Source organism: Antechinus flavipes, chromosome 3 (assembly GCF_016432865.1).
Source record: "Antechinus flavipes isolate AdamAnt ecotype Samford, QLD, Australia chromosome 3, AdamAnt_v2, whole genome shotgun sequence".
Lineage (NCBI taxonomy): Eukaryota > Metazoa > Chordata > Mammalia > Dasyuromorphia > Dasyuridae > Antechinus > Antechinus flavipes.
The window spans coordinates 333,167,773-333,194,347 of NC_067400.1; positions in this window are offsets into that span (position 1 = coordinate 333,167,773).

Below are 26,575 nucleotides of genomic sequence, written 5' to 3' on the forward strand. Positions count from 1 at the left end.
TCCATTTTTCCTTCCTGGATATAGCACATCTTAGAATAAATGAATTTGTTTCTTGCTTCTTCCTACTGGTATATTGTGTATAATTATGTGGTAATTTCTTTATGCAATATATGATAATTATCTTATAAAGAATGACAAATAACTCACCAGAAAATCCTAAAATAAGAATAAAGGAGGCAGACACCAGACTAGTGTCTATTATCTGTAGTGAGAAAAGTGCCACAGTTTTCTCACTTTGCTAATTCAACGATGAAAACTTAAAATTTCTTTTTAAATAAATAAGTCAAAGGGAGAAAAGAATCCAATTCCAGGATCTGCCTTTTTACTTAGCCTATAGACCTCCCTCAATAAAAGTATCATGACCCTAAGAGACAATTGTTTTGATTGCTACATCTTTTTGGCCTTCAAAGCCCTGTATAACCTAAACTCTTCCTAAGTTTCTACTCTTAGACCTTACTCCCTGCCATGTTTTCTTTGATCCAGTAACACCAGTCTCCTTATTGTTCCACAAACAACAAATTTCATTTCTTGGCTCTGGGCATTTTCTCTGGCTGTCTCTTATCCTTGGAATGAACTTCCCTTCTCAATTCTGCCTACTGCCTTCTCTGCTTTTCTTTAAGTATCAATAATAATCCTACCTTGTATAGAAAGCCTTTCACAAATTCTCTTAATTCTAATGATTCCCCTCTGTTAACTGCTTTCTATTTTTCCTGTATATAGCTTCTTTGTATATAATTGTTTGTGGGTTGATACCCCTGTTTTACCCTTGAGAGCATTTAATAAATGTTTATTGAGTGGTTGTTGCAATGTTCTCTTATATTACTTTGAGTTGGATTGTCAATAAACCACTACCTTTTCCATGACCATGAAAGAGCCAGCTGGTATAACTTGGTCAAAGAGAACATAGTTCAAAATAATCATATACTAATGCTTTTAATAGATATTTGACTTATATTGAACCATATGGTCATGGAAAAGACACTCCATTTCTTGGCTTTGGCATTTTCTTGACTGGACTACTTTCCCTTCTCATTTCCACTATTGTTCTTCCTGGCTTCCTTTAAGTTCCAACTACAATCTCACATCCTACAGAAAACCTTTCCCAACCCCTTTTATTGTGCTTTTCCTCTGTTAATTCCTTTTAATCTTGCATATAGCTTCTTTGTATTTGTTTCCATTGCAGTTGTCTACTGTATTGGATTGTGAGTTCCTTAAGGGCAGGGACAGTTTTTTGCCTCTTTTTATATCCTACTCACTTAACATAGCATCTGGCATGTAGTAAACACCTAATAAAAGTTTACTGTTTGGTTGATCCATCTTCTACTCCTGTTGCTTTGAGCTAGATTTTCACTAGCCCTCTAGCTTCTGGGTAGATGGTCCAACATAAGCCCCACACTCATTAAAAACATTGGCATGAAATCAGTTCAAATTTTTGTTATTGTTTTGGAGAGTATCTAAGATTTTGTTTAAACAGGAAACTCCCTTTGCTAAGGCAAATCACGGTTTTGGAGGCACTGGCAGGTGACTTGCCCAGGGACACTCAGGCAGTATGTGTCAAAGAGAACCCAGATTCTAATCCAGGCTCCAAAACCATTTCTTTCCCTACGATAAAATGTGACCTTTCCAGCTCTGAATTTTTAACTTCCCCCATAAAAAACAAGATTCTAGGCTGGATGGAGCTCTTTTTGTCTGGCTTCTCCCTCTGTTCCTCATCCCCTCCCTTTCCCTAAGGTTCATTTTTGTATCAGTATATTGTGTCCCCAATGGTCACCTTTCAGAGCAAAATTACTCATGGGACTATGTGGCAGATTGTTCATGACAGAGATGAAAGAGGATGAAAGGAACCTAAATAAAGAAAGGTTACAAGGTCCCTCTGTTAGTTTGTTCTCTGATCTCCAGTGGGAGACAAACCAGATATCAACAACAGCAATCTGGAGATCAAAACCAGGCGAGAACTCAGCAGACAACTAATGAGTCAAGGAAGAGGCGCAACTCATATGGACCTAACATCTCATGTGTCTCTGTAGCCATAATCCCAGTGCTCAGCAGGTCACCTCAGAAATATGGACCACAAAGGAAATGGGGATTTATGTAAACACCAAGCAACACGCAGTTCTGAAACTCATTTCCTTTAGGAGCCAGCTGGAGAGCCTTCATCTGTCAGATCCACATGAAAACCCCCAGACATTGTTCTGCGATTTCATACCATATTAGAGTTGGAAGGAAGGAAGTTGGAACTAAGTGAGCATTTAGCCCAATCCTCATATTGTATTCTCTTTTTAACACCCTTAATAACTTGGCCCCTTCCTGACTTTCCACCCCATCACATATTCTGTGATCTAGTGACACTGGATTTCTTCTTTTCCTTTCCTGTGAAACAGCATCTCTAAATATTCACACTGCCTTTCCCCCATGCCTATAGTTTTCTCCCTCCTCATCTCTACCTCCTTCGGGTATCGGCTTCAAGTCCCACCTCCTGCAAGAACTTTTTTTAGTAGTCTTGCATTATCCTATGCCTTCCTTCTGAGGTTACCTCCAATATATTCTGTGTATATCTTGTTTGTACATAGCTGTTTACATATTGTTTCTTGAAAGACTGTTCCTTAGATCTCCTTGAGGGCAGGGACTGTGATTTTGGTTTGTTTTTTTTTTCTTTGGGTGTTTTTGTTTTTGTTTTGTTTTGTTTTTTTGCCTTTCTCTTGTATCCAGAGCACATTACCTGGCACAGAGGTGACACTTAATAAATGCATTTTGAGTGAAACAGATGAGAAAACTGACATTACATGGCTTGCTGAAGGTTTTAAATTTAGAGCATGAAATGGATCCTTTGGGCCATCTTGTCCAATTCCTTTATTTTACAGATGATGAAACTAAGGCCCAAGGAGAATGACTTGGGAATGACTTAACTAAGATCACACAGGTAATAGGTGACAGAGCTGGAATTTAAACTGAGGTCCAGCATTTTTCCCCACTGCATGATCAGTCCAGCAGCTATCCAGTAGGAGAGCAAGAATTTTAACCAAAGTCTTCTAACAGTTTATCATTTTTCTACTATATCGAATTGATTCTTTATTGAATTACAAAAGGACCCATGTGAAGGGAATAATAATTCTCTTATTCCTGTTAATAGTCATTAATGTGGAATAAAAAAATATTTAGCTCCACACAAAGCTGAAAGAATTGGGATTCCATATTCCCTTTCCCAAATCAAACCAACAATGAATTCAGTAGATCAAAGACTTGTAATTTCTTAGTTCTAGTAAACCTCTTCCCCAAATCAGATAATGATCCATTTGTAACTTGAGTCTTAAGTTCAATGAGTTGCAAGAGCTACAGCATAATAAAAGTTAGAGGTAGCATTTGAATGTAATATTCCTTTTTTATTTTTATTGAATTTTGTACGTTAACATAAAACAAAATGTTTTTGTCTTTATAATTCTGTTGTCGGTGCATAAATTGTTCTTTTGGTCCTCAGTCTGCTTACTTGATTTTGTATTATTCTCTGAAATGATCTCTTATGACAGAATTATATTCTATTACATTCAGATGCCACAATTTGCTCCACCGTTGCCCAATTGATAGGTATACCTTTATATATTGCATTTCTTTTCTTTTTCCTTTTTTAATCCTCCCTTTCAACAAGCAATTTACTTTGCTTGTTACTATCCATTCCTCAGTATTCTCCTTCCTCTTTACAATCTCTCTCCATCCCTATTTATTTACTTGTTGAGTTTGATATATTTTTTTCATTTAGCTATGTTTATATTAAATCCAGGTCTTCCTGACTCCAGAACCAGAAATTTATCCACTGTTTCATACTACCTCTTTATCAGACTGAATCTTAATCAATCAATATTTATTAAATTATTATTGTGTGATTGTTGGAAATATATATATATGTGTGTATTATATATATATATATATATATACACATATGTGTATACATACAATGACTCAATAATTTAGGTTTAAAACAAAATCCTACAAGCAAAAATCAAATTGAAAATGAATATTGTAATTATATTCCACATATATGATCTCAGAGAAGAGACTTGAGATACAAATTACATATAGATCTGCTTTGAGGAAAAGACCTCCTATACCTAAGAAATCCTAGGTCTTTGATCTATTGACGTTATTGTTGGTTTAATTTGGAAAGGGAGTATTGTTTCCCATTCCTCTCAGCTCTCTTATTCCATATTATTTAATCAGTATAGTAGTGTTGTTGGTGGAGCTGATAATCAGTCCAGCCACTATGGAAAGCAATTTGGAATTATGCAAATAAAGTGACTGTGCTGATAGTACCATTGACTTAGAGATTCTACTACTAGGTATATACCCCAAGGAGATCATAGATAAGAAGAGCTTCCTTGTAAAACAAAATATTTATAGCAGCATTGATTGTAATATGAAAGAACTGAAAATACAGTATGTGTTCAGGGACTGGGGAATAGGAAAACAAGCTGTGATACCTGAGAGTAATAGAATATTAGTGTGCTGTTAGAAACAGTGAATATAATGGTATATAGGGAAATAAGAAAACCTTCCTTACATGAATTGTTGAAGAGTGAAATAAGCAGAGTCATGAAAAAAAGATGTATACAATGACTCAAAATGCAAGTCAGAAAAAAACACACAAACAAAATTTGTAAAATGAATGTTGCAACACAGCATATATGACCTCAAAGAGATATGACATGTTATCCCCATACTACTCACACTAATCTTTTGCAGAGATAGAAAGTCCACAGGCATGGAGTATTGTATATGTTTTCAGACTTTTGCTGATCTTTTTCTCTCTTTTTCTGTCTTCTCTTTCTGTCTCTTTGTCTCTCTCTCTCTCACACACAGAGTATTTGTTTTGTGAGAATGAATCTCTGGAAACGAAAGCACAGATACTAGGAGAAATTTTTATGTTATAAAAACAAAGGATACTAATAAAAATATTTTAAAATGAGAAACAAAACAAAAAAGGAATATTTCATATGTGTTGCTGTCTGCCGGGTTCTATGGATAATGAAGGGGCAGGAAAAAAAGCCCTGCTCCCTGCCCTTAAGGAGTTTATAAATTCATTGGAGAGGCAAAACAAATACAAAATAATTAGAGAGCAGTATAAGGCACAATATAATTGAGTGCTTAAGTAAATTAAGTGCTAAATGTTGGAGTTCCAGAGAAGAGAAATATAGTAAACTGCAAAGACTTTATGAAGGAAGCTAGACTTTGGAGCATGGGTTACATGTGAATAAACAGAATTACAAAACTGTAGAAGAGTTGTGAGAAACCTTAAAGGACATATTTTTCAAATCCCACATTTTGCAGATGTGAAGTAAAGTGACTTATCCCGAGGTCACATAAGAATTGAGTGATAGAGCAGGAACAAAACAGAGCCTTATTGAGCAGCTGAGTGGCAGGTTCAAGGTAGTGTTTTAGCAATTCACAGGTGTGAAGGATGGAGTTGAATGGGGATGAGATCACTTAAAAAGCTATTGCAAAAATCTAAGCAAGAGACAATGGGAGTATGGGCTATTGGGAATGAAAATGAAGAGGGGCAGACATGAGATGTTTTGCAGGATAGGAAGGACTTGGTGTCTGATTGTATGTGTGTGTGCATGTTGCGTGTGACATGCTATGTTTATGTGCCAATTGGGCTATACTGAGATCAGGAGAAATAATAGAGGAGTCAGACCATGAACCTGGTTTTGCCCATTCAGGACCTCAGTGGGTGGTTAGCCTGAGGGTTTGTTAAAATGTGTTTGTTTGTAAAATAGCTGAAGCCAAGGATCAGACATCTGTTCTCCATCCCTCACCCCTCATGAAGGTACTTCATGTGACAATCACATTCACTGTCTCTATGGGAAGAAGTTGTACCTAGAGATTAGCAGCTACAGATCTTGGGCAAGAGCTGAAGACAGCAGTCTGAATAGCATTGATGGAAACTACCTGGTCAGCTTTGGATGCCTACAGTGTTTTATGGTCCCTGGAAACCCTTTCCCAGCCCTATTCAAAGAAAAAAAAAAAAGATTTGGAATGAGAAAAATGGCCCCAGTGAGATAATAAAATCTTATAATTGGAAAGAACCTTACAGGTTATCTAGTTCAACCTCCCACCCAATGCAATAACCCTTGCTGCAGCATCCCTGATGGATGGCCATCTGGCCTCCACTTGATATCTCCATTGATAAGAAACTCATTGCTTCCCTGGACAACCAATTCCATTGTTGGACAGTTAAAAAAAAAAAAAAGCTCTTTATTTTGTTGAACCCAAATAAATATCCTCACTCTGTCCCTGTAATTTCTACCTTTTGGTCTGTTTGCTCTCTTTTAACAATATAGATATAATCTCATTTTCCATAAAATAATCTTTTAGATATTTGAAGACTTAACATATCTTACTCTAGTTCATTTTTGTCTATTTGGATCAACTAGTCTCAGTCATTTTTATCATTCCTCCTAATACATGGTTTCAAAACTCTTTACCATATTAGTTATTTTTATCTCAATTCACTGTGGTCAGTCAACAGCTCCCTTATGAGAAGATAACCAGAAATAAACAAAGTACTACTCTAGCTGTGGCCCGACTGGCATAGGACATGGTCACTTCTGTTGATCTGAATTATATACCATAGACTATATTCAAATAACTCATATTTAAGAATGCTAGATAGGATATAAAAGCAGTATTAAGCATTTAGTAGGTGTCAGGCACTATGCTAAGTTCTGGAAATTTAAATGCAAGCATGAGTCACAGCTTTCAAAAAGTTCACATTTTGATGAGAGAAGCCAACAGAGCTATTTTAATTTTGTTGATTTTATACTTTTTTTCAGAGTTAGAGTAGAAAAACGATAGAGAAAAAGAAAGATAGTGGAAGTTGTATTACAGAAACATGGCACAATGAATATGGTAGTACCAAAGATAAGGGTCAAGACTACATTTAGTAAATACTCATGAATCAGACAACCAAGGTCTGAGGCAGAAGAATAGAGATGATGTCTCTTAAGACATGATCTCTTTCTGGATGGTAAAATTCATTACAAAGCCAATCCACCTCTTTAAAATGATTTTCATGAGAAACACAGTAAATTTCTGGCTGATGTGGCCAAAAATAAATGCTTAATATTCTAAAATTCTGAAAATGCATCAGCCAAATTGTATAAAGAACTGCAAATTAATTGGAAAAGCTCTTCTTTCTGTTATAAAATGAATAAAATGATAAGGTTGTGGGTTTTTTTTATTATTCACAGACAGGTTAATCTGTGTTTGATCTGAAATCATAGCAAAGGAGTGAATTGAATGCCAAATGAGAAAACATAGTTTCTTCCAACTCTTATGTTTTTAAGAACAAGACTTTTTGGTTTTCCTTGCAGCCAGATAACATGAGGCTTAACATTTTCAGTGAATGCCTGAAAACATCCTCTTGTAACCAAAACAAAAACAAAAATGGGGTTAGAGTCTAATGCCTTGCACAGCTCTCCTTGGTCCTGAATTTCCTCATATATAAAATGAAAGTGTTGGCTAAATCACTCCTAAAGTTTCTCTTAAATCCCAGTGAATAATCCTTTGATCCTATTGTTCAAAAGAATAAAACATCTTAATTTGAATTGAAAGAAATGGGAAAAAAATCCCACAGCAAATATGTGCAAAAATGGCACAGGGGATAGAGCATTGGGTCTGAAGTCTTACTATTTCCTTAGTGTAAATCTGACCCCAAGTACAAGCTGTGTGACCCTGGCCAAATAACTTAATCCTGTTTGCCTCAGTTTCTTCATCTATAAAATGAGCCAGAGAAGGAAATGCTAAACCACTATAATATCTTTGCCAAGAAAATCCCAAATGGGGTCATGGAAGAGTCAGACATACCTGAAATAGTTAAATAAAAATAACATAATATATGTATGAATATTTTATGTAATTGCATAATGATTTTCAGGGCATCTTTATATGTTTATTCCTTTAAAAATATCACTTTGGGAATATGGCATATATTGAAGGCTTGATCTACACAATGTCCTTCAATAGTAATAAGAAAGGATTCATTTTAATCTTCTGAGTGTAAATATTTTCTAAGAAGATTTTGATGATTGGCCATTATTTGCTAAAATGAGCACTAGATTAGCAAATTACCAGTCAGGAGGAACGATGGACTTCTTAGATTCAGACTTGAAAGATCATGAGAGACAAGTTTAGGAGGAGTTTCCAGAGAGAATCAAAGAATACAATACTAGTTCATCTAACTAGTCAAGAAATGTGGTCCCCAAAGGCATCATTGCAGAGCCCTGTCCTCTCTATGTGTGTTAAATTTGTATTCCTGCTTAAGGCACTTACCAATTAGGTGTGATACAAGTGCAAACTGGACTCCTTGCAAGAGGATAATGGGAAGGGTTTTGAAAATACTCTCTACCCTCTGGTTTATTAAAGAAAATAAAGTGTTCTTTGACAGGATGAAAAGTTAGCCCAAAAAGGTATAAAAGAAGGAACTGTAGAAATTTCATGTCAAGAGGTAGGCAAGTATAAGAATATGACATAAGAAAGAAATGAATGAAGGAGGGAGGGAGGCTGGAAGGAAGGAAGGAAGGAAGCAAGCAAGGAAGCAAGGAAGGAAGGAAAGAGAAATTTGCTCTTAGGGGAAATAATTAACAAACTCAATATCCATCATAATATAGGTGCTATTACACATTCTGAAGAAGAAGCAGAATTCTATTCCCTCTGGAACATCGAGGACAATTCACAAGAGATATAGATCCTAAGACTATCTGTAAAAATAAGTCACCAAACAGAGACAAAGAAAAAGTCTCAACTTTTACTTGATATGGAACTATTTAGCAGTCTGAAAAGGCCTTTGAACACCTTCTCAAAATCATGTTTTTTTTAAAAAACATAAGATAAAATGCAAAGATTTCAAAGGAAATCAATTATATTGAAGTATAGTTATCAAAATGTTTAAAATAAAAAATTAAGAAGTCCAAATTAAGAAGTATTTTTCTAAAGGAATACAGAGATTTAACTAAGGATTTTCATCTAGACTATATGTTTTTTTATGGAGATTAAGTATAATGAAAATAGACTTAAATTTGTTCTATCTGCATTAAAAAAAAAAGTCCTTCTATCTGTAATCTAGGGCAACTTTGAGAGAAACACATCATCACAGCTAGGTATCACAATGGATAGAGCACCAGACCTGGAATCAAGAAGACTTGTCTTCCTGAGTTCAAATCTGGCCTCAGACATTTCCTAATTGTGTGATCCTGGGCAAGTTAACCATTTGCCTCAGTTTCCTCATCTATAAAATAAGCTGAAAAGGAATGGCAAACCACTCAATATTTTTGCCAAGAAAATCCCAAATGGAGTCTCAAAGAGTCATACACAATTGAAACAATTTAACAACAGCAATAAGATGAGAGAGTTGAAAGAGATGTTAAAAGCCATTGAGTTTAATCCCCTTATGTTGCAAATGAGGAAACCAGCATCAAAGTTGAGTTGTCATTTAGGCATAGAGAGTGTCTAAATCAGAACTGGAACTCAGGAGTGTTACATAACCAGATTATTTCTGCAAATTAAAGTGAAGAGATGGTAGGAATCTTTTGTGTTCCTTTCCCTATATGTTGAAGTAATTTAGGAATGATTTAGAGTCATTTCACGTGTTTTCCTTCCAAGATAATCATTGACTTCTTAACTGGAGCCTTCAGCATTCACACAAATGAATAACTTAGGAGAAGATTTCAGGGACCGTGGTAGACTTGTTGGAGATGATTTTGAACAGGGGAGCTATGGAGGATGGCTGGCGATGCCCTGGAACACTCCCCAAGTCAGTGTTCCCTATAGGATTGGGCTCTTGCCTGGTGGGAAAAGCAGCAAAGAGGAGAAAAGAAGAGAAGATCAATTATACAGCCAGAGCAGCACCTGGGTCGATAATAAAACCTCATCTCCCTGCAGAAAACATAACGATCGATAGACCACAGGCAAACTTACACAGCAGATAGGCAAGAGAATGAGACAGCCCTAGCCAAACAGAGCAAATGTGCAGTCCAGTCACTGCTGACTCTTTGTACCCGGTGGCAGAGGGAGAACAGAACTATTTCTATTGTTTGTCTTAGCAACAGGGGTACCAAGTAAAGGAGACAGAGAATGAGGGAAAAGGCCATTTCTTGTGAAAGCTTTTGTTCATAGGTTACTTCAGAGCTGCTTTGACTTACAATATGACTATTAACTTGAGTGAGTGGGGCGTGATGAAGTGGGGATGATGAAGGGCTTTAAATCCAGATTCTAGGTCCCTAAATTAACTTGTTTGAAGGTGTGTATCTACTAAAATTCCCAGATCTACAACTTCAGCTCCTGGAATGGTACCTGCTAAAGTACTAACTAAAAGCAAGTATATGAGGAAAATTCAAAAAATGATATTTTATCGATATGAAAAAAAGACAGCTATCTACATTGAATTGACAATTAATTTATAAAATGGAAGCAGGCCCACCTAATTCTTTTGGTATTCACCAGGAAAGCCCTAGATGACAGTGGGGGGCCAGATTACAATCTCAATAAGGCAGAGAGGATATGGAGCCAAGTGACAAAAGGTGGATGAGATTGGAGGAATGGAAGGATAGTAAAGGGAGGGAAGGATAGGCACAGGGCTAGAGACATAAAGTATAAATCATGTAATCATGCATTAGAGCAGGTGGCATTGAACCAGATGAAGGTATTAGAAGGTTCAGAGAGCAGAAGTTTGAGGTCTCATTTTTATAGTTTTTTTTAACATATTCACTCCTATCTTCACTCTTAGAATTAGTTTATTAATATATCCAAATCATTTCCAAGATGACACAGTAAAACTTTAAAATTAACATGTCTTCTCAAAATTATCAGTATCATTTGATGTTCTGTTGGTCTGGAATTATAACAGTTTAGAATGTGCTTGAGATTTACATTATCAGCCACGTGTGACCTATGTGACCCTGGGATACTACTCCAGGACTCAGATTCCTCATATATAAAATAAAGGAGTATGGCAAAATGATTTCTATGGTATCTTCCAACTTTAAAACTACACTTCTTTAAATTTAACAACTTCAAAGGTGTAAATGAAGATTGTAATAGAGTCTATCATTCTTCTAAGATATTTAGTGGAAAGATTTGGAATCAGAAGCTTTGCGTTTTAATATCATACTGATGATCACTTTTTAGTTTTCATAAACTTAGGCAAATAGGATTCACCTTTCTGGGTTTAAGTATCCTCATGCTACTTAAAAGAAGTTTGTTCTTCATTCGTTTGTTCTATATTCTGATCTGATCTGAAATTCTATAGTTAAAGGGAATCACCAGTGAGGGGACTCTGTCTCCAAATATAGATCAGTACCAATTTTGAAATCTAGGAGTCTTAGAATCTTAGAGAATTGACTGGGGTTTACTTAAAATGTAAGTGAATTGGCCAAGATCATAGACATTATGTATAAGAGGCTGGACCTGACTATCAGTCTTCCTCATTTTGAGATTAGTTCTGGATCCATTATACAATGCTATTTTTTCTCACACTCAACATTGAAGTAATAATACCTCAAGGGTCCATGGTAAGGTTGGGAGTCACAGTATACTGGTTAATATGATGCATATCAAGGGAGACCTGGGTTCAAATTCCATCTTTGACACATATTAACTGTGGGTCATTAAACTTTCCCTTGTGTATTAAGTGAAGTAGTGATATATATATATATATATATATATATATACACACATACATATATATATATATATACATATATATGCATATATATGTGTATATATATATGTATATATATATACACATATATATATGGAGAGAGAGAGAGTATTCATCTCATGCAATTATTTTGAGGCTCAAATGTAAGTAAATGTTAAGTAAACAAAATATTTATTAAATGTCAGTTGTTATCATCAAATAAGCTTTGTGCTGAAGAACCACATACAGGGACATGTAGTTTGTTGAATATGGTCCTGATATTCTCCCTAAAATATTTATGGAAGAAAGAATATCTAAGATCCCCTGACTATATGAGGTATTTCCTTTGTTTAGCTTTGTTGTTTTTTTGTTTTGTTTTGTTTTCTTTTCTTTTAGCTAACTATTGTATATATAAAAGCAAAACTAAATATATATGTATTTTTTTAATTATTGAAATTAAAAGAAGACAAAACAGTAATCTATACATAAAAAAAGAGAATTACATTATCACAGGAATAGAAGACCCTGATAGCAGCCTCTGAATGACATTTGCTAATTTACCATCTATTATTTGGATGTGAATTTTGGCTAGACATCCCTAATCCTTCAACTGATTTTTATATGATATGGATTCAAGATCTTTCATTATCTTGTTTATATCCTGAGCACTTGTCAAGTCATCATTCTCCTTTCTACAATGGGCCACCCAGGACTGAAACAAGAGAGTCCACATTAGGACTGATGAAGATAGAGTGCAATAGGATTTTCCTATTCCTAGAAAACTATATGGTTTCTCTCAATGAAAACTAAAATCATATCAGCTCTCTTGGCTGCTACATCACCCTGTTAGCTTATAACCAAATCATTTCTGTAAATTAATACATACAGAATATAGGAGTCTTATATATTCTTTTTCCTATATGTTGATTTAATTTAGGAATGCTTTGGAGGCATTTCATGTGTTTTTTGTCCTGTGTAATCACTGACTTCTTAAGGCATGTGTTTAAGAAGTATAAGACCAAGCACAGATCTCTGGAATATTCCCCTGGACATCTCCTGCCATGTTTACAAACTAGTCTTTGAATCTGGTCATCCAACCAGTCCTGAATCTATGTAATTTTATAATCACTTAGTCTATAGCTCCCCATTTTTCCTCATGATAATAGATATGTTTTATTGAAAGCTTTGATAAACTTTAAGTAAACTATCTTTAAAACATTCTTTTTATTTACTAATTTGGCAATCCTGTCAAAAAAGACAATTAGGTTCTTTAGGTATGAGCTGTTCTTTATGAATCTATGAAGTCTCTTTGAAATCAATCTTTCCCTTTCTAGCTGTTTACTAAGCATATTTTTGATGAGATAGTAAAGGCTTTGGATAACTGGCCAGAAAATTTGAAACCACTGTGTGTAACTAGCACTAATTGGCAGATAATCTTAAAGAAAAAAGAAAAGAGAAAGAATGATGTCCTGGGGAAACAGAGAAGAGAGAGGTAGGAAGGGAAAATATTTACTCATCCAAAAGAGGCACATGGAAGAGTTTTTACAGTTGATGGAGAAATGAAGGGGTGGTGGGCCATGCTCGAATCTCAGTTTTATCAGAATGAGTTCAAAGAAGTTCATACACATAAAGTTGAGTATAGAAATTTATCTTACCCAGCAAGGACATAGGAGGAAAAGAATGATAAATGAGTGCAGGAGACTAAAAGATATAGTAGATTAAGGGAAGCAGTGGCCAGAAGTAAAATAGACTTTTTAAGAGGGACAAAAAAAAAAAAAAAGAAGAAGAAGAAGGATAAATAATAGGATGGAGGGAAATATTTTAATAGTCATAACTGTGCATTTGAATGGGATAAGGTCACCCATAAAACAGAAGCAAAGAGCAGAATAGATTAGAAACCAGAATCCAATAATATAAGGTTAACAAGAGACACACTTGAAACAGAAAGGACTGGAGCAGAAGCTATTTTGCTTTGGCTGAAATGAAGAAGGCAGGAGTGGCAATTTTGATCTCAGACAATACAAAAGCAAAAATAGATCAAATTAAAATGTATTCATCAGGGAAGCCATATTTTGCTAAAAAGTACTATGAAAATGAAGTAATTTTTTTTTAATTTAGAGAAACTTTCAGTGATAAAGACCTCTTTTCTCAAATATATAGGGAACTGAGTCAAAATTTAAAAATAACTTTTTCCCAATTGATAAATTATCAAGAGATATAGACAGGCAGTATTCAGAAGAAGAAATCAAAGTTATATATAGCCATATGAAAAATGCTCTAAATTACTATTAATTAGAAAAGGGTAAATTGGAACAACTCTGGGACACCATCTCATATCTATCAAAAGTGACAGATGCTGTAGGAAATTTACTCATAAAGTGTTAGCAGAATTGGGAACTAATCCAATCATTCTGGAGAATAATTTGGAACTATACCCAAAGGGTGATAAAACTGTGCATATCCTTTGCCCCAGCAATACCACTAGATCTGTACCCTAAAGAGATTAAAGAAAAAGAAAATGATGTGTGTGTATAAAAATATTTATAGTAGCTCTTTTCATAGTGAGAAAGAGTAGGATATTTGAGGACATTCTCATTAATTGGGGGAATAGCTGAACACGTTGTGACATATGATTATGATGGAATATTATTGTGCTATAAGAAATAACAAGGAAATGGTTTCAGGGGGAAAAACAGGGCAAGATCTGTATAAACTGATGTAAATTGAAGTGAGAAGAAATTGGAGATCAGTGTGCTCAGTAATAGCAATGTTGTAATGATGATGAAGTATGAAAGACTTGGCTACTCTGATCAGTAAAATGATCCAAGACAATTTTAAAAGACTCATGATGAAAAAATGCTATTTATTTTCAGAGAGAGAACTGCCGAACTCTGACTACAAACTTAAGTATGATTTTCTCACTTCTTTTTGCTTTTTTGTGATATGGCTAATGTGGAAATATGTTTGCATGATTGTGTAATATAACACTTTATGACTTTCATGACATAATATTGATATCATTTTGTTTGCCTTCTTGGTGGGTTGTTATGGGCCAGAACTCTGAATTTGAAACAAGGATTCTTACAAAGTGCTAACTCAGTGGAATTGATAGAGACAATGGTTATTTATCATGGTGCTTAACAGTTCTCTAGTTCAGTACATGCACTTAGTACTTAATATAGTTCCACAAGATTCACACCTATGATAAGAGAGCATATATAAGCTCAAACTTAGCCAGAATCAGAACTAGGGAAGACAGAGAAGTGGTGGCAGATTCTCTTCCTTCGCTTCTTCACTGAAACCAAGATCTGGAAGCCTCCAGAAAACTAGCCGAGCCCCAAGTGAAGGAGATAGGACTTTGAAGGAGACGATAAAGGATTTGGACTTTAACCCCTGGCTACTCGTGTGGTGATTACTGAATTGAAACGAAGACTGCCTCAAGACCCCAAGAAAATCTCAACAGAGAACATTACATTTAAGAGAGAATATTACAGTGGTTGAGAGAGGAATGGGAGGGAGGGAAAGAATTTGAAAGTCAAAATTTGAAAAGAAAATAACGTTGAAAATAAATAATAAATTGATTTTAAAGAAGATTTCCAATTTCTAGTTTTCCTGTGTGATAGATATTTTAGTACTTTGAAGTCTGATCCACATGGCCATTCTATTTTCTTTCTCTCTTTAAAGAAGCCTTTCTTTTTATGATGCTTCTCACAGGTGGCTCTTCAAGAAATATCCAGAACTGTAGTTTTTTTTTTTTTTAATTAAATTGGAAATCAAATCCAATCCCAAGGTTAAAACACTAAGCAGAGTCTGAAATGATATGCAGGTGCCCTTTCAGGAAAGCCAGAGGTATTGATTGGAAAAGGCAGTTCCAGCATTAATATCTTTCTGCTGTTTTTGTAACTAGCCACATTCTCTTGTCTTTGGGTCCTTTGACTAGGTCTATATGCTTGGCAGTGTTATGTATCATATTCTCATTCAAAAGTTATTCAATGACTTCAATAATCAGATCAAAATCTCTTTTTTTAAATTTAATAATAACTTTGTATTGACAGAATCCATGCCAGGGTAATTTTTTACAACATTATCCCTTGCACTCGCTTATGTTTCGTTTTTTCCCCTCCTTCCCTCCACCCCCCCCCAAGATGGCAAGCAGTCCTATAATATGTTAAATATGTTGCAGTATATCCTAGATATAATACATATTCGCTGAACCAAACAGTTCTCCTGTTGCAGAGGGAGAATTGGATTCAGAAGGTAAAAATAACTCGGGAAGAAAATCAAAAATGCAAATAGTTCACATTCGTTTCCCAGTTTTCCTTCTTTGGGTGTAGCTGTTTCTGTCCATCATTTATCCATTGAAACTCAGTTAGGTCTCTTTGTCATAGAAATCCACTTCCATCAGAATACATCCTCATACAATATCGTTGTCGAAGTGTATAATGATCTCCTGGTTCTGCTCATCTCACTTAGCATCAGTCCATGTAGGTCTCGCCAGTCCTCTCTGTATTCATCCTGCTGGTCATTTCTTACAGAACAATAATATTCCATAACATTCATATACCACAATTTACCCAGCCATTCTCCAATTGATGGCATCCATTCATTTTCCAGTTTCTAGCCACTACAAACAGGGCTGCTACAAACATTTTGGCACATACAGGTCCCTTTCCCTTTTTTAGTATCTCTTTAGGGTATAAGCCCAATAGAAACACTGCTGGATCAAAGGGTATGCACAGTTTGATAACTTTTTGGGCATAATTCCAGATTGCTCTCCAGAATGGTTGGATTCGTTCACAACTCCACCAACAATGCATCAGTGTCCCCGTTTTCCCGCATGCCCTCCAACATTCATCATTATTTTTTCCTGTCATCTTAGCCAATCTGACAGGTGTGTAGTAGATCAAAATTTCTTAAAGGAAATCCTTGCAATTAGTCTGAGGAAGTTATGGAGGGAGTTGGTATTTAGCCCAAACTGAAATATGTCCTAGATGGCAAACACATGAACTATCTATCTTCCTTTAATCAACTCTGGGCCAAATAAGGTGTGAATTAAAAATAGCAGGTAACAACAAATGCAGGTGGCTTTGAGATGCCTATATAGATGTTAGGAATTTTTACTATATTTTTATAAATATAGAAACATATCTTTATCTCAGATGACCTTGCTCTATGAATATTCAATGGAAGAATACTTCTAATAGAATGAATGTGTGTGAGAAGGGGTGAGGAAAGGGGTGGAAGAGATGGAAAGAGTTAAATTTTGAGTGTTTCCCCAACTTACAAATGAAGTTACCATGTTTATTTATTTTTATTTTATTTTGTTTTGTTTTCATTGTTGATTTTTTTATTTTTACATCGTAAGTTCTTCTCTGTGTAGCACTTAATCTATAGCCTTCAGTCTTTCTGCATAATAAAGAAAAGAACAAAGAAAATATTACAGTGATTTGCAAATGACATTCTATCTCCCACAATCCCCTCCCTCTTTTCTGAAAAAAAGGAGCTATATTTCACTATCTATTCTCCAGTATCAAGCTTGGTCATTATACTTATTCATAATTTGTACTCTTTTTTTTGGAATTCTTTTCATTAACACTAATATAGTAGTAGTCTATATGGAGGTTCTTTGCTCGATCCAGATCAACTTTCCTTATGCTTGTCTCAGTTTCCAATATTCACAATTCCTTAATGCCCTATAGTATTTCATTAAACATATTTATTCAACTTTCTCATATAACTACAAATTGTTTTCAGAACTTTTTTTTAATCAGTTCACAGCTCCATCAATAAGATATTAATTTGTCTATCTTTTCTACAGCCACTTTGACGACACTGTTCTCTGTTAAAAGGCTACATGTGAAGTACAATTTTAGTTATTTTAGTCTGCTTTTATCCTATTATTATTGATCTTGAACATTTCATATGGTCCTCAATTATTTGTAATTCTTCTTCTAAAAACTGTTCTCATTCTTTAGCAACTTGTCTTTCCGGCAATGGCTCTTGATCTTAAATACTTGTGTTAATTACCTTTGCATCTTGCATATCAAAGTTTTTTTCAATGATATTGATTCAAAATCAGGCTTCTTTAAATAGACTTCTCTTCCCCCCCCCCCCCAGGCAATTGGGGTTAAATGACTTGCCCAGGGTCACCCAGCTAGGAAGTGTTAAGTTAAAGAGAAGAGTTCTCTTCTTATGAAACTAAAACATGATTTGTAGAAGACTGACTTACAGACAATCTTAAGTTATAAAGAGGCAGCATGATGTAGTGGCTAGATTTTGGCCTCAAAAGCCTTGAATTCAAATTCTGACTTTAGCATATACTGGATTTGTGACTGAGCAAGCTACAACCTTTCTGTGCAACTCTCTAAGACTATAAGTTGCAAAGCATCTTCACCTGAGAGTCTCCTATTGCAGTGAAAACACATATCCAGACTATTAGGTTACAATCAATAAATCACAAATCAATAAATAGTCTTTGTGAATTCCCTATTCTTGTTCCTTGTATATGGCATCTCATCTTTGGCCTCTCTGCCTTTGCACAGATGGTACACCATGACTGGAATGCATTTTTTCTTTACCCTCATTTCTTAGAATCCCTGCCTATCTTCAACTCAGGAGACACATTCTGTAAAAGGCCTTTTCTAATTCCTCAGCTTGTTAGTTCTTTCCCACTTGAAATGACTTATGTTTTTTCTTATAAGTTTTGGATGTACTTGTACCTCCTCAATAAAAGTAGTCTCTTTGAGGGTAGGAACTGTCTTTTGCCCTTTTTTTAATCCCTAGTACTTAGCAGAATGCCTGACACATATGTTTGATACCTTGTACCTAGTAGATACAAATAAATATTTGCTGAATTTAAGCGAATATTTATTGGGCTCTAATTGCATTTACAATATAGACAGTTCTTGCTTTACTCAAATTCAATTATACATGAAGAATTGTGAAAGAAATCTGCTCTTCAAAACAACATCTATGTTTACTCTATGGTACTATGCTTTTCTCTCTCTCTCTCTCTCTCTCTCTCTCTCTCTCTCTCTCTCTCTCTCTCTTTCTCTCTCTCTCACTCTGTCCTTTCTTCTCTTCCTCTTTCTGTACCTCAGTTTGATGTTCCTTGGCTTCCCACATTACACTCCATCAAAAAAAAAATTCAATTAAAAACAGAAGTGAGCACAAAGACACTCCATCTTCTCTATAGGACATAGGGGTGGTGGCTTAGCTTGAGACTTCCTGGTAAGAGCAGAGATCTTTGCTTTCCTCTGCCCACAGCATTGTGCATGAGGCCCTATGTGTCTGACTTCCATACATCTGCTCTCAGGTTCCAGGTGTCTGTCTCACCATGTGTCACCCATCCTTTCCCAACTGTGGCTGCTCCTCCTGCTCTCCCTTCTCTGTCTCAGATCCCCACATGTTCTTGAACTCTGAACCAGCTCCCTCCCTCCCCTTCCTCCCTTCTCCTTCCCTTCTCCACTTTCACATGAAATTCACATTTTATAAAAATTGCTTTATTAGAGGTTTATGGAAAGATCCATTTAACACTCACCTAAGATGGGAACTCTCAGTGTTATGTAATGTAAAAGCAGGAGCAGCTGAATGAAGCCCTTTCCTAGCTGAGCTGTTGGTTAAATTTTCAGTGTGTACATATATGCTGCAGAAGTCATCAAGGCTAAAAATCAATGCTTTATTTATTGTTTTGTTGATTGTCTACACTTAAGAAATTAATGGAAGAAAATGTTAATAATGTAGATTAAACTTAAAAATATATTGGGGGTGGGGTAGCTAGGTGGCTCAGTGATAAAGCAACCTGCCCTGAAGTCAAGAGAATGTGAGTTCAAATTGTGCCTCAGACATTTATTGCTATGTGACCCCAAACAAGCATTTTGCCTCAAAAAAGTATGATGTAAATACAGTTATATTTCTGAAGAGCCAATTATATTCTATATGGGAGAAGCCCTTAATATATGGAAAAATCATAAACTATACCTAGTAGTATGTGTGAGGTGCCAAAAGGGAAGTAGTATAATATATTAGAGGAGGGAGAAATTCATTGTGAACTTATCAGTCAGGGAAAGTCATAGTAGAGCAAGGCATGAGCTGGGGTTTGAGATGTGAATAGTATTTAACTAGGCCAAGGAGAAAAGAGAGGACACTTTTGTTGACTTCCAGGGGTGGAGAGAAAAAATGGTAAGAATCCCAGGACATGGGAAAATACAAGATGTATTGGGGGCAAGTAAATAAAGTATATTTGTCAAACAAAATGAGTTACACCTCCTCAGATGTCAGCCATTAATTCCATGTGAGTTTGTCCACTTTTTCAGAGAAAGGTATGATTCCTCTATTCTTTCTTTCTACTTTCTTCTCTTTTGGAACAGAAAAAAACAGATTACAACTTAACTTTTTATCCTCACCCATGTCCAGAACCTTACTTCACCTGTCTAAGTCTCCTTTTTCTCTTCTGTCAAATGCAAAAGAGATGATCTCTAAGGCTTTTCAAAGCCCTACATGCTGTGAATCTATCTTTTCTTTCCCTAAACAGTTTTTCATCTTTTTAATCCATCTCACTGATTCTTCACAAGTTGTGTTCTCCCAATATTTTTTTTTTTTTGCAAGGCAGTTGAGGTCAAGGGACTTGCTCAGTCACAGCTATTAAGTATTAAGCACCTGAGGTGGGGTTTGAACTCGGGTCCTCCTGACTCCAGGGCCCCTGCACCATCTAGCTGCCCACCAACATTATTTAATAACAACAACATACTCTTATTTTTACAAGCCCTTTATAATTTTCAAAATATTTAATCATCATATTATTCCTGTGAGACAGGAATAATCAAATCATTTTACTAACAAAGAAATTAAGGTCTAGAGAGGTTCTATGACTTGATCATAGTTGCGGAGCTGGCAAGTAAATAATGAAAGTCAACTCAGGTCTTCCCAATTCTAGGTCCAATATTCTGTCCAGTAAGCCACCCTGCCTGAAAGAAAGCTATCATTAGCAGGTGAAGCAACACATATACTTTATTATAATATGTAGACCCAGTACAACTCTATACCTGTAATGGAGAAACTTCATGTTTTTCCCGTCCTGGGATTTTTCTGAGAGCTGAGAAACTAGAGTACAAATGGGCAAGAACCCAAAAAGGTCTATGTCATAAGGGAACCAGTAAGCATTTTTTCCCCAAATAAATGGGCACATTTTCCCCTCAATATTCAGTAAATCAGTTACAAATACCCATGTGGAAAGCATGCCAAATCTGAACCAATCACTTTAATTACTTTATCATCCACTGAAATGAAATCTGAACAGCACTGAGGCAGAAGATGGGATTTGTTCCAGAGGTTAATCAATTATACCTTCTTGGTATATGAGAATGTTTCAGTAGCACAGGCAGCAATCATTCAAACACTAAAAGTTATGTATCAAAATCTATTTATTTTTAAAAAATTCTTTGGAGGGAGCCTTCAGTCCTCAAATTTTGGTTTTATGTTCATTTGCTCTGAATACTATCAATGATTAACATATCCATTTCTTTTCTTCCCCACTCCTCTTTCTCCTCTGTCTACTTGCCTAATCCAAACTATGTTTAAAGACCATTCAAGTCTGCCTCCAAGGTTTTTTCTTCCTTGATTATAGTTGAAAGTATCAATAATAATAACTGACATAAAAATGACATTTTAAAGTTTACAAAGCATTTTACTTAAGTAGTCTAAGTTGAGCTTCCTAATATTCTATAAAATAGAAACTAATATCTACGTTTTACACTTAGGAAACAGGCTTCAGAAGGTTAAAAAATGACTTATGTAGATCAAATCATTAATCATATTAAAAGAAGGATTTTAATACAGGTCTTCTCTGATTGCAAATGTATCACTTTACTTACAATATAATTTCCCTCTTTGTGCATATTTCATTCTCTGAATCATGTTTTAAAATGTCTAATATTTTGATTGTATTTTGTTTCATAATTATTTTCTTTCCATAAGTTTCTCACTTCCCAACTACAGAATCAGAAATTGTGTACTACTGTTAATCAGTGGCAAGTGTACCAAGAATAAAAAGGGAAAATTTTAAAGGTGAATATGATCTTGGTGATCTCAGACTCACTTTTGGAAATAGAGCATTCATAGATAAGGAAAATTAATACCACCACAAAAATGTCCAAAATCTGGACTAATTTGGGTAGGGACATCAAAGAAGTCTCAGATTAATTACCAGATCCTCATTACAAGAAATAGGGAGCCCATTTGAAACTTCTAGAATAGGAATTATAATCATAAAGTATTAATATTGGGAAGTACCTGATAGAATATTCTAGCCATTTTATGGATAACAAGTCTTAAGGCTCAGGGAAATGACTATGGAAAGTCATTTAGTTAGAAAGTGGACTCAACTCATTCCTTTATTTTTTCTATTTTGTTGTTTTTGTTCATTTGTTTTCACTCATGTCTGATTCTTTATGACCCTAATTGAGGTTTTCTTGGCAAATATATTGAAATGGTTTGCCATTTCCTTTCCCACCCCATTTACAGATGAAGAAAGTAAGGAAAACAGAGTTAAATGACTTGTTCAGGGTCACACAGTTAGTAAGTGTTGTCTGAGATGAGATTTGAGCCTAGGAAGATGAGTTTTGTTAAAAAGAACATGATCTTTGTCTGTTCTTTAGCAAATTTTATCATACTCTCTTCATGACATCGTCTATTGTATGATAGTTGGAGGCTCGCTTTGGCTAATACAATGGATCTGATAGAGAAACTTCCATAATAACTTATTCAAGGTCAGAGTCTTTGATGTCCTTCACAAGACTCTAGGGTTATTATTCAAAATGACTTATTTTTCTGTTCATAAAATAGCCAACATGTTCCACTAAGGTTGTTATATAAAATGAAAATATTTCTGTGATTTAGTAGTCTCTAAAATACTTAGCAGTTAATATGATGATAATAAATTACTCAAAATTTGAATTGAATTGGGTATGTTTATATAAAATTCTGAAATGTTATGTTATCATTTTTTCCTTCAGTTTTGAGAGATTCACCAGTATATATATATATAGCAAAATATTGGTCGGAATGGAGGAAAAGGTGCACAAGAAGTCAAAATCTCTGAATCTTCAGGAAATCAGTTAACTCAGATTTTCATGTGTAGGGTGGAGAAGAGGACATCTCAAGGCCTTAAAGTAGGATTCTGACTCTGTAGCAGTAGTTTCCTTCTTGATCTTCAGGCAACGATCTCCTAAATTTTTACAATTTAGAACAGGAATAAATTTCTATCTCATTTTAAGGTATATTACTTTAAATAGAGAAAAATAGATCTTTACTCTTTGTATGTGTGTTATCACTAAAGACTAAAAGTCTCAGGAGAAAAGAGCTGTTAACAAATACATGGTTCACCTTTTTGATTCAATATCTAAAGTTGATTGTAATTTTATTTAAATGATGGCCTGTGCTTTGATCTTATGAAAGTGTTGGCCCCATTTGGCTTCCTAATGCTGGAAATGCAAGGTGTGAAACTCAAGCATATTTTAAGGTAACACAAATATATTTTCAGTTATTTATAGACTAAGATAAAAAGGGAGAATCAATTCACAGTCTCCCAGTTTAGCTTCTTTTTCAGAAATTTAAATAGAAATGTAATTGGGTAATTTGGTAATTGGTCATTAGCCAACCAAGTAACTAACCCCTCTATTCCTTCCAGCAAAACATTGTGTTAACATTAGGCTTCTTAACTATCTAGAAATAATGTCTTGCTGGATAGAATAGGAAGAAAGGATAGATTTGGAAATAAAGATGATGTAAAAAAAAAAAAACAAGAAAGTGTATTTTTAGAGTATTATTATCTTCAATGGGAACTAGAGAGACTAAGGAATTCCTCAGAATGTTAGAAAAATCTTTATCCTAGAACAGGAATTATTAAGGAATAGTACAGAGACCTGTAGTCTCTGGTCCATGGCAATCTATGGGTATATTTCAAGGGCAGTTTTTTTGAATGGACAAAAAAAATTTACATCTTTATCTTTACTAGCCTCTAATAAAATTTGCATTTCCTTCAATTACAAATTTAGAAATAAGCTTTTTTTGGTGTCATAAGCTGGAGAAGTCTGAGAATCCCTTTTTTTCTCAGACTTCTCCAGCTTATGACACCAAAAAAAGCTTATTCCCAACCTAAAAATTTTATCTGACTCTGTCAAACCCAATGGAGATGAATCTACATTCTAAAAACATCCTCTTTAGTTGCTGCTTGTTGTGCTTGTGATGTGTCTTAGCAACTATTTTCCAAAAAACCAGACTTTCATGAAAGATACAAGTTGTGGGGTGCTCATCATGTCACTGTCCATTTTCTAAGAGGACTTCACTTCCCTCTACTAATAGAGTGCATGCTCCCTCAACTGAAAAAGAAACGACTTGTTTTGCAGGTAGAGGGATTGCTATTTCTCCCAGAGAATGGAAACACAAATCATACTCTCCAGATATTTGCTTGTCTGACCTATATCAGTCTCTTGTCAACAAACATTTATTAAGCACTTGTTTTGCCTGGAATGGTGCTAAGCACTGGGGATATAAATATAAACAAAAGAAAGTCTCCATTCTCTAGGAGCTCACATATTAACAGAAGAATAAGACATGTAAAAGAAAAGCTAAAAAATTGAGGAGGAAGTCTCATACATCAGGGAGATGGTGACCTAATCCACAGAATGAAGAAGAACTGCTTTGTGGATCTCCCCCAAAATGGAAGTTCTAGGAAGAACTTATCATTGGGGAAGAGGAAGAAAGGTTCCAAGGACTAGGCTGAGAAGTCAGCAAAAGGATGATAGAATAGCCTGGAGAATCAGGGATGGTTGCTTTGGAGTCCTTTCCAAAATAGTGCTTCTGAAAATAATAATTGCTAGTAATAATATAGTACCTAATTTATGCCAAACACTGCTCTGAACTCTTTACAAATATAATCTCACTTGATCCTCACGACAACCATGGGAAATAGGTGCTATTATTATCCTCATTTTACAGGTGAGAACATAGATATAAATAGAGGTTAAATGATTTGACCAGAGTCATTCAGATACTAAGTCTCTGGGGCTTCCTAACTCCAGATTCAGCATTCTATTGATTGCAATACCCAACTTGCCACTGAGAACTTTCTTCTGGGAAGAACTCAGCAGGCAGAAAACCAAAAGAACAAGACTACCATGGCTAATTAGTCCACCACTTGTTACTTCAGCTGCTCTGTTCCTTTTATGTCATCACCACAAGAGAATTGGACAGCTCCTGTGACTGCTAACTCCAGTCAATGAAGTCCAAGTTAAACACTGTTCTTAAGTGCTAACTCTTGCTAAATAGAATTCAAATAGGTCTTTCCCAAGGAACAAGAGCCATTTTAAATCCTTTTCCTGTAGTCCACATCGCATCTATCTAGGTTTTACTGTGATGGAAATTCTATTTCTTGGCATTTGCAGTTTAATGTTGGGGTGGAAGGGAGGGACTTTCTAACAATTAGCACTATACAAAATTGGAATGGCTGTCTCAGTATGTAGTAGTTGGGAGAAAATGAACTCTGGAGCTTCCTTCAGCTTCCGTAGAGGATGTGATTCTGACACTGAAAGAGTGAGTGTGGTGGGTTGGGGAAGGGAGGTAGAAGGCATGTCTTCTTATTTCTATTTTCTCCAACATCTTAGGAAATTTCTTTTCCTAATTCAATAAATATTAGATGATTTAATGATAATTCAAAAATGGAGGAAGTTCCAAATAATGAAATTCCAATATTCCATGAAGCAACAATGCCTTTTATTTATCATTTTTTTTTGTTTTTTTAGTAGTATTATAGTAGTGTAATAAGAAAGACCAAGATACATGGATTCTAACCCTGCCTTTGGGGCCAACTAGCTGCCTAACACTGAATGAGTCACTTACCTTCTCTAGGCTTCTCTACCTATAGCTAAATATTCTATGAAGTCCCCTCTAGGTCTTAGTTTCAAAATTCTATTGATAAGATTGACTCCACCTAACTTCTCTAGAGAAAAGGGTTATATCACAAACATGAAGTAAGACATAGAGACAAAATAGAGAGCATAACATTTTTGCTCATTGCCCAAATTTTATATCCATTTTCTCTGTACTTTGTGCCCACTTTTTAAATATCTATAATATTGGAACTATAGAATGTCATGTGTTAAACATTTGGCAAACATTAAACTGAAATCTGCCTAATTTCACCTTCTGGCCAAGTAGAATATCTTTAATTACCCCTCTATATCACATCCCTACACATACATGAAGATCATTTTCATGTCCCCCATCCTCCAATCCTTTTTCAAGACTAAATATTCCCCTTCATTTTAATATAATAAAATATGGTTTTCAGGGATCTCATCATTTACCTTCCTCCAAACATGCTCTAGTTTGTTAATCTTCCCAAAATATAATGTGCTACTTGAACACAATATTCCATATGTGATTTGACCAGAGAATACAGAGGCACTAATTGACCTAATCACCTCTTCTTTTATATTTTTCATTAGAGATTGGCTCTGTAATTTCATTAATGTAAGAAACTTCTACTAGAGAAATTATCTCTCTACTGGGAAATTAAATGATTTGCTCTGAATATATCAGAGGAAGGACTTGAATTCTGGCCTTCCTGATCCCTAGGCCAGTTTTCTATCTATTATGGCATGCTGACTTTCATTTGAGATATCATGCATTATTTAATGTAATTTGATAGGAAATTAATAACAACAATTAATCCTTCCTACCTTTCTAGTATTTTTTTTTTGAGATAATTGGGGTTTAGTGTCTTGCTAGGCTTGCACACTTAGAAAGTGATGTGTTTGAAACCAGATTTGAACTCAGGTATTCCTGACTTCAGGGCTGGTGCTCTATCCACTGCACCTACTATCTGCCCTG